Source organism: Meriones unguiculatus, chromosome 1, assembly GCF_030254825.1.
Source record: "Meriones unguiculatus strain TT.TT164.6M chromosome 1, Bangor_MerUng_6.1, whole genome shotgun sequence".
Classification (NCBI taxonomy): domain Eukaryota; kingdom Metazoa; phylum Chordata; class Mammalia; order Rodentia; family Muridae; genus Meriones; species Meriones unguiculatus.
This window is the reverse complement of record NC_083349.1, coordinates 86,787,618-86,803,593: the sequence shown is the minus strand read 5'-3', so window position 1 is coordinate 86,803,593 and position 15,976 is coordinate 86,787,618.

Genomic DNA, 15,976 nt, shown 5'->3' with positions numbered 1-15,976 from the left:
CAATTGTGGATTTTTTGTTTTTACATGTGAAACTGAGCAATTTTACTTCAAGTTCTGTAAAGACTAAGCAATTAAAAACATGGAAATCATTAAACTTGCAGGCAAATGGTGGGCACTAGAAAAGATTATCTTGAGTGAGGTAACCCAGAAGGAGAAAGACACACATGGTATATATTCACTTATAAGTCGATATTAGACATATAATATGGGATAAAAATCTATACAACTAAAATATGTACACCTAAAGAAGGTAAGCATGAAGGAGGACCTTGGGTAAGGTGGTCAATACTCATTCAGAAAGGCAAATGGGATGAACATCGGAAGAGGGAGAAAACAGGAAACAGGACAGGAGCCTACTATAGAGGCTCTGAGTGATCAGAAAGGCTTCTGAGTCCTCTGCAAGACTACTCAGCAGGGTGTCAAAACAGATTCTGAGACTCACAGGCAAACTTTGGGCAGAGTGCAGGAAATTTTTTGAAAGAAAGGGGGACATGAACAACCTGGAGGGGACAGGAGCTCTACAAGGAGAACAACAGAACCAAAAAAAAAAAAAAAAAATCTAGGCACAGGGGTCTTTTCTGAGACTTATATTCCAACCAAAGACCATACATAGAGATAACCAAGAACCCCTGCGCAGATGTAGCCCATGGCAGCTCAGTCTCTAATTGGGTACCCTAGCAATGGTAACAGGGACTGTTGACATGAACTCAGTGTCTGGCTGTTTGATCACCTCCCCCTGAGGTGGGAGCAGCCTTACCAGGCCACAGAGGAAGACAATTAAGCCAGTTCTGATGAGACCTGATAGGCTAGGATCAGAGGAAAGAGGAGGAGGACTTTCCCTATCAGTGGACTTGGAGAGGGGCATGGGAGGAGATGAAGGAGGGAAGGTGGATTGAGAGGGATGAGGGAAGGTCCTACAGCTGGGATACAAAGTGAATAAACTGTGATTAAGAAGTAAGTAAAGTAAATAATAAAAGCATTCATCAGGCTGTAATAAATATTTGTGTATATGCATGTATTTATACATATATATAATGATGAAATTAAAAGAAGCTATCAATTTGAGAGTGTTGGGGAACATGGAAAGTGTTGGAACAAGGGACATTTGAGGTGCTGGAGGAGGAAAGGAAAGAAGTGATGTAATTATATTTCAATTAAAATGTAGAATAACTAAATAAAAATTATAAAAGTTAAAAAGAAAGAATTGTGTTGGTATTTTGATGTGAATTGCATTGAATCTGTAGATTGTTTTTTGTAGGATGGCTGTATCCCATAGCGTCAGTCTCTAAGTGGGTACCTAGTTTGGGAAGTAGGGACTTTCTCTGGCATGAACTCAGGGGAAGGCTCTCTGATCACTGCCCCCAAGGTACAGCCTTGCCAGTTCACAGAAGAAAACAATGTAGCTAGTCCTGATCAGACCTGATAGACTAGGGTCAAATAGAAGAGGAGGAGGACCTTCTCTATCAGTGGACTAGGGAAGGGGCATAGAGGGAAAAGAGGGGGAGATGGTGACATTGGGCGGAAATGAGGGAGGGGGACACAGCTGGGATACAAAGTGAATAAATTGTATTAAATTATAAAAATTTAAAAAATGAAAACCGTATTCATTGTACGTTAAACTTGCATCATTAAAAGAATAAATAAATATTTTTAGACAATGTATTTTGAACAGTCTTCTCTCTTTCAGCTCCTCTCAGATTCTCCTCACTCTCTACCCACCCAAATTCATGTAATTTTTATCTCAAATAATAATAAATAAGGAAAGAATAAGAAAAAAAGAACAGGAAAAACAACAGAAAAGAAAGAAAAGGAATAGTACAATATGAACTAATAGAGATCATGACACCATGCACAATTGCAAACCAGACGAACTCCCACATATTAAGAATAGGAAGAGGTTCCTTAGGTGTGCAGATTTTAATATAATTATCTTATATTATATGTCTAATATCCACTTAAAAGTGAGTATATACCATGTGTGTCTTTCTGCTTCTGGGATACCTCAGAAGCAGATTGAGGATGAGGACTCCCCAATAATAGGAACAGGGACCATCTCTGACATGAACTAATGAGCTGGCTCTTTGATCACCTCCCCCTGAGGAGGGAGCAACCTTACCAGTCCACAGAGGAAGACAAAGAAGCCAGTCCTGATGAGACCTGATAGACTAAGGTCAGATGGAAGGGGCGGAGGACCTCCTGTATCAGTAGACTGGGGGAGGGGCATAAGAGAAGAATTGGGAGGAAGGGTGGGATTGGGAGAGGATGGTGGAGGGTGCTACAGCTGGGCTACAAAGTGAATAAACTGTAATTACTAAAAATAAAATAAAAATTAAAAGAGCACTGTAAAATAATAAATAAATAAATATTAAAAAAAAAAAAAAGAATGGGAAGAGGACATGAAATCCCACCCTAACCAAGAATCTATTTGCAATTGGTTCCTGATGAGAAAGGGAAAGCCATTTTTTCCCCAGTGGAGCATTGTTGGGTATATTAACCAGACTTCAGGACAGGCCTCTAGGAGTAGTTACCTAACATAAAATGGACTCCTTGAATTAGCTGTGCTCCTTTGAATTTGCCTTGTTTAGTTTTAATGTTGTTTTGTCCTATTTAATTTCCCTTTTAGTTTATCCAGTTTGATTTTCATTTTTATTGTTGTTGTTTTTCCTGTTCTTTTTTTCTTATTCTTTCCTTATTTATTATTATTTGAGATAAAAATTACATGAATTTGGGTGGGTAGAGAGTGAGGAGAATCTGAGAGGAGCTGAAAGAGAGAAGACTGTTCAAAATACATTGTCTAAAAATATTTATTTATTCTTTTAACGATGCAAGTTTAACGTACAACTGTGTATTTACCTTCCTTTTACTTTTGAGGCAAGTTCTAATTTTGTAGCTCAGCCTGGTTTGGAACTTACAGAGATCCTCCTGCCTCTGCTTTCACCTCCTGAAACATGGGATCAAAGCTTTACACCACCTTGCCTGGATAGGAAAGTATTATTTTTACTGTTAAACAAAGAGGTAATAGTGCACCTGTTATATTGTTTGTAAGTTTACTAAAGTTTTTAGACATAGAAAGATATACCAGGTTATATCATAATCCAGAATTCCAGTGATGTCTTTGGTGATATGTTGTGGAAATGTTCCAGATGGGATGCTGCCGCCAGGATACCAGCACTATAAAAAATTGTATGATTCAACAGCATTTATACAACTCTTTCAAAGCATTGTAACTTTTATTCAGCTCTGGCATGATGAATGGAAGTCCCACACATTACTGCCTACTGTGCAAAATAAGTAGTTGCACTTTAGAGCTACAAAGCCACTACTTTCAATTCCAGAAGGAAGTCTACTATTATAGGCTTAATAGAATTAAATAAAATAAAATAGAAGGTTACTATCATTCAAATTTCATTCAAAATTCAAATATTATTCAGGATTTTATTGAGAGATTATCAAATTAATTTTCTTTGTCTTAAAAAGCAACTTAGTTCCAAAAATACAACAATATTTTGTCAAAAAACAATTACATATTTGTCTTCCAAGAAAATATTAAAAACAATAATTTTAATCTATCAGGGCGCAGTGACACATGCCTGTAATTCCAGCACTGTGGGAAGAAAAGACTGGCAGATCTCTGTCAGTTTGAGGTCAGTCTGGTCTACAAAGTGAGTCCAGGACAACCAAAGCTACACAGAGTGACCCTATATCCCTGTCTTTAAAAAACATAATAATAATGATGATGATGATGATTTTAATTTACCCATTCTGTACTATATTGGATAGATATGGAGAGAAGGGGCAGCCTTGTCTTGTCCCTAGTTTGAGTGGAAATGCTTTAAGTTTCTCTCCATTTAATTTTATGTTGGCTATTGGCTTGTTGTATACTGTCTTTATTATATTTAAGTGCATTGTATATACCTTGTATCCCTGTTCTCTTCAAGATGCTTAAAATAAAGAGCCGTTGGGTTTTTGTCAAATGCTTTCTCAGTATCTAATGGGATGATCACATGCTTTTATCTTCTTTTTGTTTCTTTATATGGAGGATTTCAGTGATAGATTTTTCTGCATTGAATCATCCCTACATCCCTGGGATGAAGCCTACTTGATCATGGTGGATGATGATTTGGATGTGTTCTTGGATGCCTTTTCAATCCTGGTCTAACCTTTTTGTTCTAGGTCAATAATTTTAAATTCTATGACTCCTCACAAGTGTTCTACATAAAAGTATGAAGTTAATGTACAACTTTTTGAAAGAGTGCATATTAAAAAAAAGAAGCTATAGATAAAACATTTTAATAAGCAAACTTAAAATAGTTTTGTTTTCTTTGTTCAGTCTTTTTTAATTATTATTTATTATAATTTATTTACATTGTATCCAGGCTGTAGCCCCCTCCCTCATCTCTTCCCAGTCCCACCCTCCTTCCCTCTTCTTCCTTATGCCTCTCCCCTAGTCCACTGTTAGGGAGGTCCTTCTCACCTTCTATCTGACCCTAGCCTATCAGGTCTCATCAGGAATGGTTGCATTTTCTTCTTCTGTGGCCTGGTAAGGCTATATCCCCCACCAGGGAGAAGTGAACAAGGAGCCAGCCAGTGAGTTCCTGTTAGAGACAGCCCCTGCTTCCCTTATTAGGAAACCCCCATGGACACTGAGCTGCCTATGGGTTACATCTGAGCAGGGTGTCTAGTTCCTATCCAAGCTTGGGCCTTGGTTGGAGTGTTAGTGTCTGCACGGACCTCTAAACCCAGATATTTTGGCTCTGTTGGTCTCCTTGTAGAGCTCCTGTCTCCTCCAGGACATTCTATCTCTCCCTTATTTCTTAAGATTCACTGTATTCTGCCCAAACTTTGGTTATGAGTCTCAATATCTGCGTTGCTACCCTGCTGGGTAGAGTCTCTCTGCTGTAGGCTCCTGTCTTGTTTCCTGTTTTCTCACTCTTCCAATATCTTATCTCATTTGCCCTTCTGGAGCAGGATTGAGCATCCTTCTTAAGATCCTCCTTGTTTGGCTTCTTTATGAGTACAGATTATAGTATGTTTATCCTATATTATATGTCTAATATCCACTTATAATTTAGTATACACCATGTGTGAATTTTTAATTAAATTATAATTTTTATATTAATTACAGTTTATTTATTTTGTATCCCAGCTGTGGCCCCCTCCCTCATTCCCTTCCAATCTCTCCCTTCCTCCCTCATCTCCTCTCTGCTCTTCTCTAAGTCCACTGATAGAGGAGGTCCTCCTCCCATTCCATCTGACACTAGCTTATCAGGTATCTTCAGGACTGGTTGCAATATATCCTCCTCTGTGGCCTGGCAAGGCTGCTCCTCTCTTGGAGGTGGGGAGAAGTCAAAGAGCTAGCCATTGAGTTCATGTCAGAAACATTCCCTGTTCCCCTTACTAGGGAACCCACTTGGATACTGAGCTGCCATGGGCAACATCCTAGCAGGGGTTCCAGGTTATATCCATGCATGGTCCTTGGTTGGAGATACAGTATCAGAAATGGACCCTGTGCCCAGATATTTTTGGTCCTTATGGAGCTCCTTTCCTGTCCAGGTCATACTAACACCCCTTTCTTTCATATGATTCCCTCCACTCTGCTGATGGTTTGGTTATGAGTCTCAGCACTTGCTTTGATACACTGCTAGGTAGAGTCTTTCAGAGACCATCTGTGGTAGGCTCCTGTCCTGTTACTTGTTTTCTCCTACTTCCAATGTCCATCCCATTTGTCTTTCTAAGTGAGGACTGATCATCTTACCTCCTGGATCCTCTTTCTTGTTTATCTTTTTTGGGTTAGAGATTTTAGTGTTTTATTTTATCTTATAGGTCTAGTGTCCACTTATAAGTGAGTATATACCATGTGTGTCCTTCTGTTCCTGGGATACCTCACTCAGGATGATCTTGTCTAGATCCCACCATTTGCCTCCAAATTTCATGATTTCCTTGTTTTTAATTGCTGAGTAGTATTCCATTGTGTAAAAGTACCACAATTTCTGTATCCATTCCTCTTTTATTTATTTTATATTTATTTATTTTTTTATATTTTATTCACTTTGTATCCCCCAATAAGCCCCTCCCCCACCCCTCCCAGTTCCAGCCTCTCTCCCCTCCCAGTCCCACCCTCCCTCCCCCTTCTTCACGCATGCACCTCCCCAAGTCCACTGATAGGGAGGTCCTTCTCTCCTTCCTTCTGATCTTAGTCTATCAGATCATATCAAGAGTGGCTGCATTGTTATCTTCTGTGGCCTGGTAAGACTGCTCCCCTCTCAGGGGGAGGTGATCAAAGAGCAGGCCAATCAGACTGTGTAGGAGACCATCCCTCTTCCCATTACTATGTAACCCACTTAGACACTAAACTGCCATGGATTACATCTGTGCAGGGGTTCTAGGTTATCTCCATGCCTGGTACTTGGTTGGAGTAGGGGTCTCTGGGAAGGCCCCTGTGTTAAAATTTTCTGGTTCTGTTGCTCTCCTTGTGGGGTTCCTGTCCTCTCCATAACCTACTATTTCCTATTTCTTACATAAGATTCCATGCACTCTGCATAACAGTTGGCCTTAAAGTCACAGCATCTGCTTTGATAGTCTGCAGGGCAGAGGCTTTCAGAGGCCCTCTGTGGCAGGTTCCTAGGTTGTTTCCTGCTTTCTTCTTCTTCTGATGTCCATCCTCTTTGCCTTTCAGGATGGGGATTGAGCGTTTTAGTCAGGGTCCTCTCTCTTGATTAGTTTCTTTAGATGTACAGATTTTAGTAGATTTATCCTATAAGTCTATATGAGTGAATATATACCATGTGTGTCTTTCTGCTTCTGGGACAGCTCACTCATGATGAACCTTTCCAGGTCCCACCATTTACCTGCAAATATCATGATTTCCTTTTTTTCCATTGCAGAGTAATACTCCATTGTGTAGATGTACCACAATTTCTGCATCCATTCTTCAGTTGAGGGGCATCTGGGCTGTATCCAGCTTCTAGCTATTACAAATAAGGCTGCTACAAACATGGTTGAGCAAATGTCCTTATTGTGTACTTGAGCCTCTTTTGGATATATGCCTAGGCGTGGTATGGCTGGGTCTTGAGAAAGTGCTATTCCTATTTGTCTGAGAAAGCACCAAATTGATTTCCAGAGTGGTTGTACAAGTTTACATTCCCACCAGCAGTGGAGGAGGGTTCCCCTTTCTCCACAACCTCTCCAACATGTATTTTCACTTGAGTTTTTCATCTTGGCCATTGTGATAGGTGTAAGGTGAAATCTCAGGGTTGTTTTGAGTTGCATTTCCCTAATGGCAAATGAGGTTGAGCATTTCTTTAAGTGTTTCTCTGCCATTCGAAATTCCTCTACAGAGAATTCTCTGTTTAGTTCTGTTCCCCATTTTTTTAATTGGATTACTTGGTTTGCTGCTTTTCAGCTTCTTTACTTCTTTATATATGCTGGATATTAGCCCTCTGTCGGATAAATGGTTAGTGAAGATTCTTTCCCAATCTGTAGGCAGTCATTTTGTTTTGATGACAGTATCCTTTGCTTTACAGAAGCTTTTCAGTTTCATGAGGGTCCATTTATTTATTGTTGATCTTAGAGCCTGTGCTGTTGGTGTTCTGTTCAGGAAGTTGTCCCCTGTGCCAATGAGTTCTAGGGTATTCCCCACTTTTTTTTTTCTAGTCGATTTAATGTGTCTGGTTTTATGTTGAGGTCTTTGATCCACTTGGACTTCATTTTTGTGCAAGATGATAAGTATGGATCTATTTTCATTTTTCTACATGTAGACTTCCAGTTGGACCAGCACCGTTTGTTGAAGATGCTATTTTTTTTCCATTGTATGGTTTTGGCATCTTTGTCAAAGAACCGGTGTCTATAAGTGTGTGGGTTTAATTCTGGGTCTTCTGTTCAGTTCCATTGATCCACCATTCTGTTTCTATGCCAGTACCATGCAGTTTTTATAAATGTTGTTCTATGTACAGCTTAAGATCAGGGATGGAAATACCTCCAGAAGATCTTTTATTGTAGAGAATTGTTTTGGAAATTCTGGGTTTCTTGTTATTCCTTACAAAGTTGAGAATTTTTCTTTACAGGTCTTAAAGAGTTGTGTGGCAATTTGATGGGGATTGCACTAAATCAGTAGATTGCTTTTGGCAAGATGGCCATTTTTACTATGTTATTCCTGCCTTGCCATGAGCATGGGAGATCGTTCCATCTTCTCATATCTTCTTCTAATTCTTTCTTCAGAGACTTGAAATTCTTTCACACAAGTCTTTGACTTGCTTGTTTAGGGTTATAGCAAGGTACTTTATGTCATTTGTGGCTATTGTGAAGGGTGTTGTTTCCCTAATTTCTTTCCCATCCCTTTTATCTTTTGTATACAGGAGGGATAATGATTTTTTTTTTGAGTTAAATTTGTATCTGGCCACTTTGCTGAAGGTGTTTATCAGCTGTAGGGGTTCCCTGGTAGAATTTTTTGGGTCACTCATGTATACTATCATATCATCTGCAAATAGTGATAATTTGACTTCTTCCTTTCCAATGTGTACCCGCTTGATCTCCTTCAACAGTCTTATTGCTCTAGCAAGGACTTCCAGCACTATGTTGAAGAGATATGAAGAGAGTGGGCAGCCTTGTCTTGTCCCTGATTTTAGTGGGATTTCTTTAAGTTTCCCTCCATTCAGTTTGATGTTGGCTATAGGCTTGCTGTATATTGCCTTTACTATGTTAGATATGTGGCTTGTATCCCTGATCTCTCCAATACTTTAAACATGAATGGATGTTGGATTTTGTCAAATGCTTTTTCAGCCTCTGGGGAGATTATCATGTGGTTTTTCTTTTCTTTCAGTTTGCTAATATGGTGGATCACATTGATGGATTTCCGTATATTGAACCACCCCTGCATACCTGGGATGAAGCCTACTTGGTCATAGTGGAGAATATCTTTGATGTGTTCTTGTATTTTGTTGAGTATTTTTGCATCAATGTTCATAAGGAAGATTGGCCTGAAATTCTCTTTCTTTGTTGAGTCTTTGTGAGGTTTAGGTACCAAGGTGACTGTGGCTTCATAGAAGGAGTTTGGTAATGTTCCTTTTGTTTCTATTTTGTGGAATAGCTTGAAGAGAATTGGCATTAGCTCTTCTTTGAAGGTCGGGTAGAATTCTGCACTGAAATCATCTGATCTTGGCCTTTTTTGGATGGGAGACTTTTGATGACCACTTCTATTTCCTTGGGGAATATAGGACTATTTATTTGATTTACCTGGTCCTGATTCGGCTTTGGTAAGTCAAATTGATCAAGAAAATTGTCCATTTCATTTTGATTTTCAAATTTTTGTTTCATATAGACTTTTGAAGTAAGTCCTAATGATTGTTTGGATTTCCTCAGTGTCTGTAGTTATGTCCCTCTTTTCCTTTCTGATTTTGTTGATTTGGGTGGTGTCTCTCTGCCTTTTAGTTAGCTTGGCTAAGGGTTTGTCTATCTTGTTGATATTCTCAAAGAACCAGCTCTTGGTTTCATTGATTCTTTGAATTATTTTATTTGTTTATAATTGATTGATTTCAGGCCTGAGTTTGATTATTTTCAGCCATCTATTCCTTTTTGGTGTGTCTGCTTCTTCTTTTTCTAGGGTTTTTAAGAGAGCCATTAAGTTGCTTGAATGAGCTGTCTGGAATTTCTTCTTGAAGGCACTTAGTGCTATGAACTTTCCTCTTAGCACTGCTTTCATTGTGTCCTAGGAAAACTTTAATTTCTTTCTTTATTTCTTCCCTAACCCAGCTGTCATTTAGTAGCATGTTGTGGCTTTTTGCTATTTGTGTTGTTGAGGTCCAGCTTTATTCCATGGTGATCAGACAAGATACAAGGGATTATTTCAATCTTCTTGTATCTGTTGAGGCTTGCTTTGTGACCAACCATATGGTCTATTTTGGAGAAAGTTCCATGAGGTGCTGAGAAGAAGGTAAATTCTTTTGTGTATGGTTCTGTAAATGTCTGTTAGGTCCATTTGATTCATGACCTCTGTTAGAGACATTGTTTAATTTCTGTTTTGTTGACCTGTCCTTTGTTGAGAGTGGGGTGTTGAAGTCTCCCACTATTAATGTCTGGAGATCTATATGTAGTTTAAGTTTTATCAATGTTTCTTTTATAAATGTGGGTGCTCTTGTATTTCAGGCATAGATATTCAGGATTGTGATGTCTTCCTGTTGGAATTTTTCCTTGATAAGTATGAAGTGTCCTTCCCCATCTCTTTTTATTAATTTTGGTTGAATGTCCGTTTTATCTGAATGGCTACTCCTGCTTGCTTCTTGGGTCCATTTGCTTTGAAAGTTGTCCTCCAACCCTTTACCCTCAAGTATCTATCTATCTATCATTGTGCCTTAGGTGTGTTTCTTGTATGCAACAGATTAATGGGTTTTGTTTACATATCTATTCTGTTATTCTGTGTCTTTTTGTTGGAGAGTTGAGTCCATTGATGTTGAGAGAGATTAATGACCAGTGGCTGTCAGATCCATTGATTTTGATGTTGGCTGTGGTCATAAGGTTTTGTGCTTGGTTGCTTTTTGTTTTACTGTAGTAAGGTTAATTATTTCATGTGTTTTCTTGAATGTAGCTAGCTTTCTTGGGTTGTATTTTCCCTTCCAGTGTCTTCTGTAATGCTGGATTTGTGTGTAGGTATTGTTGAAATTTGTTTTTGTCATTCAATATCTTGTTTTCTCCATCTATGAGGACTGAGATTTTTGCGGGGTATAGAAGCCTGGGCTGACATCTGTGTTCTCTTAGAATCTGCATTATATCTGTCCAGGCCCTTCTGGCTTTCATAGTCTCTGTTGAAAAGTCAGGTGTGATTCTAATGGGTTTGCCATTATATGTTACTTGGCCTTTTTCCCTTGCAGCTTTTAGTATTTTTTTCTTTGTTCTGTATACTTACTGTTTTGATTATTATATGGTATGAGGATTTTCTTTTCTGTTCAAATTTAGTGGGTGTTCTGTAGGCCTCGTGTATTCTTATTTGTCTCTCCTTAACTTGGGGGAAATTTTCTTCAATGATTCTGTTGAAAATATTTTCTGGGCCTTGGAGAAGGGAGTCTTCTTTTTCCTCTATTCCTATTATTCTTAGGTTTTGTCTTTTCATAATGTCTTGGATTTCTTGGACAGTCTGTGTCAGGAATCTTTTGGATTTAACATTTTCTTTGACAGATACATCAATTTCTTCCATTGTATCTTCTACACCTGAGATTCTTTCTTCCATCTCTTGTAGTCTGTTGGTTATGCTTACCTCTGTAGTTCCTGTTTTCTTCCCTAAATTCTTCCTCTCCATTATTTCCTCCATTTGTGTTTTCTTTAATTTTTCTAGTTCTATCTTCAGGTCTTGAGTTGTTTTGTTTATTTCCTTCACCTGTCTGATTGTATTTTCCTGTTTTTCTTTTAGTTCTTTCAACTCTGTTTCTTTTATTTCTTTCAGTGATTTAATTATTTCTTCTCTGAAGGCTGCTAACTGTTTGGCTGCATCTTCCTGTATTTCTTCACGGATTGCCATAATCTGCTTGTCTTTAACTTCCTCCATTTCTTTATGGATAGCCATGATCTGTTTGGTTTTATCTTTCTCTAATTCTTTATGTATTTTATTTGTTTCCTCTATTATCCTCTTCATCAGCATAGATGTAAGGTCATCTTCCTGATTTTCTATTATGCTGGGTTGTCCAGGGCTGCTCACCCCTGGATGGCTGGGTTCTGGAGATGCCATATTGTTCTGTCTTTTTTTTTTGTTTGAGCTTTTACACTGACCTCTACTCACTGGGCTGTTTTAGGGGTTAGCTGTTAGTTTCTGTGCTTCTTAGAGTCCTGAGGTAGGGAGAATCCTCTTGGCCAGAAGATGATTTTTCCTGAAGGAGGCCTCCTCTGCTTTTTGGGTATGGTCATTGTATGGTCAGTGTTTCTCAGGAATTGCCACCACTCACTTCAGGTGTATAGACCTGAGTAGTAGCTGTGGTCTTTGTTAGGCGGGGGGGGGGGAGGAGGCTCTCCTCTCACCCATAGAAGTTCTCAAGACAGCTGCCCAGCTGCTGGGTTTCTCGTTCTAAATTTAGTGAGCTGCTGCTGTTTTTACAGTTTTCCAGGTACAGCCCTCTTGAAGAACCTGCTGATTCCCTAGCTGTGGGGTTTTCTCCCAATAGGGAAACTCAGTCTGTTATCCTGGAGAAAACAGTTCTGTCCCAGAAAGTGAGAGGAGCACCCAGCAAGTCTCTGGGCCAGAGGCTGGGTGCTCTGGGCCTGGAGAATGTGCACCTAGGTTGAGTTGGTGCCTGGGGGCACCGCTCTGGTCTGGAGGCTGGGCGCCTCACTCTGTGCTGGAAGCTGTGTGTCCCTGTCTGGGATGGCGGCTGTGGTTGCTGCTCTGGTCTGGACGCTGTGCACCCAGGTCTGGAATGGCGGCTGTGGGCGCCGCTTTGGCCCAGAGGTTCTAATCTCTGGTCTGAGCCAGAGGCTGTGCAGCCTGTCTGGGCTGGCAACTAAGGGTTCTGCTCTGAGTTGGAGACTTGGCACCTCACTCTGGGCCAGAGGCTGTGTGTCCCAGTCCTGGATGGTGGCTGGGGCCACAGGAGGCTGTGTGCCTCAATCTGGGGCGGTGGGTGCGCTTGCCGGTCCGCAGGACCTTTACCAGGTATTGACTGGGTGACCTGAGGTCAGTCCCAATTAATTTCCACACTGTAGGCTTTCCTTTCACCTGGTAATCATGAACGCTGGTGTTTTAGGTCCCTGGGTTCAGTCAGTCTCCTGGTCACTGTGCCAACACTGCTGTCCTGTTCCTCAGACACAGTGTCCTCCCAGCGCCACCATCTTCCAGTCTCCTCCATTCCTCTTTTAATGGGCATCTGGTTTGTTTCCAGGTTCTGGCTATTACAAATAAAGCTGATACAAACATGGTTGAGCAAATGTCCTTGTTGTACACTAGAGCATCTTTTGGATATATGCCTAAGAGTGGTATAGCTGGATCTTGAGACAGCACTCTTCCTAATTGTCTGAGAAAGCATGAGATAGATTTCCAAAGTGGTTGTACAAGATTACGTTCTCACCAGCAATGGAGGAGAGTTTCTTTTACTCCACAACTTCTCCAGCATGTGTTGTCACTTGAGTTTTTGATCTTAGCCATTCTGATGGGTGTTAGGTTAAATTTCAGGGTCGTTTTGATTTGCATCTCCCTGAAGGCTAAGGACATTGATCATTGCTTTAAGTGTATCTCTGCCATTCTATATTCCTCAGGAAAAAAAAAAAAAAAAATCTCTGTTTAGCTCCGTATGCCATTTTTTAATTGGATTGCTCGATTTGTTGCTTTTTAACTTCTTTATTTTTTTATACTTTCTGGATATTTGCCCTCTGTCAGATATAGGGTTGTTGAAGATATTTTCCCTGTCTGTAGGTTGTCATTTCTCAACTTCATATGGAAAAACAAAAAACCCAGAATTTTCAAAATGATCCTGTACAACAACAGATTGTCTGGAGGTATCTCCATCCCTGATCTCAAGCTGTACTACAGAGCAATAATACAGTACAATAATACAGTACAATAAAAATAGCAATAGAAATGGCATGGTATTGTCATAGAAACAGAATGGTCGATCAATGTTATCGAATAGAAGACCTAGAAATAAACCCATACATCTATGGATACTTGATTTTCGACAAAGAAGCCAAAACCTTTCAATGGAAAAATTACAGAATATTCAACAAATGGTGCTGTTACAACTGGATGTCTAAAAGCAGAAAAATGAATATATACCCGTATTCATCACCTTGCAAAAAAATAAAGTACAAGTGGATCAAACCTCAACATAAAACCAGACACACTAAATAGGATAGAAGAAAAAGTGGAGAAGACCCTAGAACTCATTAGCACAGCAGAAAACTCCCTTAATAGAACACTAACAGCACAGACTCTAAGAGCAACAATCAATAAATGGGACCTCATTAAACTGAAAAGCATCTCTAAAGCAAAAGTCACTGTTGTCAGAATGAAATGACAGACTACAAACCATGTGTGCCTTTCTGCTTCTGGGTCACTTCACTCAGAATGATCTTTTCTAGGTGTATCCATTTTCTTTTTTTTTTTTAATCTTTTTCCTATTTTAATTTTTTTTTTTTTTACTTTTTTTAATTATTATTCTTTTTTTTTTTTCAATGCAGTTTATTCAGGAACCTTGAACAATCATCTGACCCTGGGGAAAGCCAGCCCACAGCTTAAATAGCCTCTGGGTAACCAATCCCAGCGTGCCACGTGGGAAATGCAGATAGGTCTACATACATGGAAGCAAGCCAGATCCTCAGCCTTAGCCAAATGTGGAGTTTTTTGTGACAGAGAGCACTCACCATCGGGAAGGTGGAAGGCGGAAACCAGCTCCATCTTTAAGGCGCGGCATTTCGCAGCTCTCTACAGTTCCCCCTTTTTGTTTTAGATGCATCAGGCAAGAGTAGAGGTCTGATCTCTGATATTAGAAATAACTTGGGACTTTGTACCGATATTCATTTAGGTGTCATCCACCCAAAGAGCATCAGACCCGTCTGATACCTTTTTCTCAGAGGCGGGACCTGGGGCATCAACCCGCATGCAATCAGACTTGCTCTTCTCTGGGTCGACAGTGGCTGACCCTGAGTGCAGTGCTTAGCCTTGCATCCTGAGCGTAACATTTTAGCTTTTTATGGTAGCCAACCATGCTTGGGGAGAATGTCCTGCTTCAATGGCTGTAAAGGCTTGAATGATCATGGCTGCATTCCGCTGTTGTGAGACTCTAATCTTGCATACACAACACAGGCAAACCAAGGAGACCAACACCAGAAGGCCTGCTAACACTCCCATGCCCGCCCATTCCTTCAGATGATTCATGGCTGCAGCAATCCATGGTGATAATCCTGTGGCTAGTCCTGGGTCCACTCTGGTAGAATTTACTGTGATAATGGCCACTCTCAGCTGCTCCATCGTAGCTAGACAATTGTTTAGACAGATTTGCAGCACAGGAAAAATTCTCATATTGTATGCTAGTGACACAAAGTCCAGCATACTTTCATTGGCAGCCAGGTTGAGCAATTTGCCATAGGGTATCAATTTGCTCCTGCAAGAGGTCAATCCTCTGATTGAACACCATCAAGCCTCCTTTTAGTTTAGCATCAATTCCTTTTTGTACATCTAAGGCATGAGCTACATTGGCTAAAAGGTTATTCAGGGTCTGAGCAGTCGGCACAGTATGACTCATGGCTAATGCCACGGTGGTAGCTCCAACAGCCGCCAATGAGATGGCAGTAACAGTGGCGGCTGTAGTTCCAAGATCCCTTTTCTGTCTGAAGAGAGTCATAGCATGAGGGGCATCAATGGGCACAGGTACCCAGCGAGGCATGCGAGTAACCAGGGCATACCTAAATTCACTAGCATTCCAGCATTGGGCAAAAAAGCAAGTATCATCACCACAATTACTTGGCTCTATCTGGCTAATAATGAATAAAAATGGGGGATATAAACAAACAGGTGTGGGCTTATAGGAAATATTATGAGAAGCCTTAACCCCCTCGTTGGAACATCTTGCATCAGTTCTAGAACTAGCAGTGGTGGTGTCCGAGGTCTGAGTAGGTTCAGGAGACCATTGCCCCCAGGGACGAGACGTGCTCCATGTAAATTGACTAACTCCATGTTTTCCTCCACTTTTGAAAGTCATTTAAGGTTCTTAAATTATTTTCCCCCTTTTTTAAAATTTTTCCTCAATTACACTTATTCATTCTGCATCCCCCTATAAGCCCCTCCCTCCTCCCCTCCCAACCCCACCCTCCCTCCTCCCTCTGCTTGCATGGCACTCCCCAAGTCCACTGATAGGGGAGATTCTCCTCTTCTTTCTGATCTTCGTCCATCAGTTCACATCAAAAGTGGCTGCATTGTCCTCTACTATGGCCTGGTAAGGCTGCTCCCCCCCCAGGGGGAGGTGATCAAAGAGCAGGCCAATCAGATTATGTCAGAGGCAGTCCC